Here is a 3,379-nt window from a genome sequence, read left to right as displayed (position 1 = left end):
AATTCCTGGGGTTGATTAGCTCGACTAAAAGGTGGTGTTCCAGCATGGCCGCAGTCAAATGACTGAAACAAGTAAAAAGAGTAAAAAGAGTATATACATACACATGCAGAAAGAGTGACAAATGTTGAGAGAGAGTGAAAGAGAGAGCGAAAGGAACAGGGAGATAGGGATAGCAGAGAGTGAGAGAGTGAAATGAACTGGGAGACAGAAATAGTAGAGAGAGAAAGCGAGAGACAGAAAGCGAGAGAGAGAAAGCGAGAGAGAGAGAGTGAGAAAGTGAGAGGGAGGACGAAAGGAACAGGGAGATAGATATGGTAGAGAGGGTGAGAGAGAGGGGGGACGAAAGGAACAGGGGGATAGATAAAGTAGAGAAAGAAAGAGAGAGAGATTGAGTGAGAAAGAGAGAGAGAGAGAGAGAGAGAGAGAGAGCGAAATGGGCAACGAGATAGAGATAGTGGAGAGAGAGAGAGAGAGAGAGAGAGAGAGAGAGAAAGAAAGAGAGAGAAGAGAAATGTATACAATATAGATTACCCCGTCTCCTGTTTTCTTATTCAATGCCACACTAAAGCTGTCACGTATTCTATTTATATATTGGATGCAATGTCAATATATTTGTTTACAATTCTTTTTTATTCGTTTTAAATTCCATGAAATAATTTCGAAAAATCTACCGGACGCTTGTTTTGAAAAGTAACTCAGCTACATTTACATACTTGCATTACGTGGGAGAAATATCGCATAATGTGCATTATTCTGGCAATGTGCATACTTACATCGCGTGCTTTATTCTGGCGATGTGCATTATTCTGACAATGTTTCGCACACGCAACATTAAGCAGCGTCGACCCATTAGAAGAAATTAAGATGTAATTGGCTTATACCAAATTTAACACTTGAGAGAATCTAAAGAATATTATGTCCAGTGCTACACTGTCAACGTTCATTATGTCACATTATGGCATCTCTTTCTCTTTACATTATCGGAACCGTGTCATTTGTCGTATTAGCCTAAATACGAAATACATAGCATTCTTATCTCCTATAGAGTTCGAATGAAAATTCTTATAATAATAATGATAATGATAATAATAATAATCTTTTCTACTAAAGACACAAGGCCCGAAATTTTGGAGGAGGGGACACTAGTCGATTTCATCGATCCCAGTGTTTCACTGGTACTTAATTTATCGACTCCGAAGGATGAAGGCAAAGTCGACCTCGGCGGAATTTGAACTCAGATCGCAGCGATGGGCGTGCAGTACCAGGCAGTGGCTCTCATGGCTTCTGATCTTAATTGATTGGAAGTGTAATCATGTACATTGTTTTGTCTTGGTATAAGAGATGGGCTACAGCAAATATTCTGCTCCATACCACAAATTTGCTTAACCACTTGAGCATGTCCTTTAGTGGTTGATGATATGTGCATCTCTGATCACGAGCAGAAGTAGTGAGGGAGCATCATAGCCATGTGTTGAGAGGAATTCTTTGGAGTTTGAATAATTCACCTCTGGAAACATGGGTGTTTCGTTCAACATCCTCAAACAACCCGGCAGAATTTGAACTCAGAAGGTGGCAGACGGACGAAATGCCGGTAAGCATTTTGTCTCGCGTGGCAACGATTCTGCCAGCTCGTCACTCTGGTAATTATGGTTTCAAATTTTAGCACAAAGCCAGAAAGTTCAAGGGATGGGATAAGTCGATTGCATCGACCTCAGTATTCAACTTTCGGGGTCGGGATGAAAAGCGGTGTTGATCTGGACAGAATATGAACTCAGAACGCAAGAATGTACGAAATGCCGCTAAGCATTTTGCCCGGCGTACTAACGATTCTGCCAATGAAATGGCCGTTGTTTAACACTATCTCAAACTGCATATATTGATACCACTATTGTTAAAGCCCTCAGTACTATTTAGGCAACAGCTCTCACAAATAAATCGTATCAAAAGCTGAACAAATGAAATGACCGAGAGTATCATCTTCTAGATCTGATAGGGATAGGAGTTACAGTATATCGCAATGGAAACATTATATTTCTGCTGTCAAGATCCCTGGCAAAGATAACGTTATCCAATAACTGGAATATTGTGATGATCAACTATGTAAAGAACTTAAACCTTATCGTTGTTGTCCAGATTAACAAACATTACAGGAGAGCTTTGCATCAATCAAAATACTGGTGACAGAAAAGAAAATACGACGATTGCTCGTACAGCGCTCAACTATGTGTATTAAAATTGTAATAAAACTATCCGTTCGTTCTTTGCTCTTTTTATACGAGATCCAGCAAATCTGAAATTCATTATAGAAACTGTCAAGAAGACATCAGCTATTTATGAACGATTTTTCAGGATGACCTATATTGTTGTGGTCCCAAACACACTGAAAATGAAAATGCTGTCTTCGATTCTTTGTATATGGTAATATTTTCCTGGATAAAGCGACTCTCCAAGACACAATCAAGCATAAGACTCCCTTTGACAAGTCGTGAAGAAGTTGAATACTTCTGACTGAATCAAAATATTAACCGTAAATCTAAAACAGCTGTTATTGCAACAACGACTGACACTGGCTGTCAAATTGTGCAGTGTCAAATTGTTTATCTGGTGACAAAGTAATCCAACAGCTTGGTTTACAAAAACATCGCTTGATGCTTGTAAAGCTAAAAATGCATGCGGTTAATGAAAAAAGGTATCATGATTCTTGGTGCTGTAATCTTACACTTTCTCAGAAAAAAGAACATAGAAGACAGAAAACAGTGTTGAAAGCTCTAGAGTACATTTATTACTATTAGAACGAAAAAGTTGTTCATCAGATGTAAGACATGCGTTGATCTTGGAATAATCTCAGAAATTTTCTTATCAGTGGGGATCGCATCGATGCTATTAATATTGATTTTACATTTTGGTACAAAGCCAGTAAGTTCGGCGGAGAGGGTTAGTCGATTACATCGACTCCATTATTCAACTGGTACTTAATTTATCAACTCCGAAAGGATGTAAGACAAAGTCAATCTCAGTGGAATTTGAACTCAGAACGTAAAGACGGACGAAATGCCGCTAAGCATTTTGCCCGGTGTGCTAACGATTCTGCCAGCTCACCGCCTTGGACGCTATTAATATCATCTATAATAATAAATGGCAAGTTTGTGTGTTTGTAAATTTGTTACTTAAACTCCTCCGAGACTATCCAACAGAACTTGATGAAACTTGACACGTGTGTGGTGCTTATGCCTATGTGGTCACTTACGCACTTGGAATTTTTTAAAAATCGATTTTTCAAAAATCGTAAAATTTCGGCATTTTTCGCACTAGCTATCGTGACATCAATTTGACGAAAAATGCTGAAATTTGATTTAAAATGTTTCATGGGTATAAACAG

The sequence above is a fragment of the Octopus bimaculoides genome, chromosome 17, assembly GCF_001194135.2.
Source record: "Octopus bimaculoides isolate UCB-OBI-ISO-001 chromosome 17, ASM119413v2, whole genome shotgun sequence".
Lineage (NCBI taxonomy): Eukaryota > Metazoa > Mollusca > Cephalopoda > Octopoda > Octopodidae > Octopus > Octopus bimaculoides.
The sequence above is the reverse complement of the archived record's forward strand: the minus strand, read 5'-3'. Positions refer to the sequence as shown.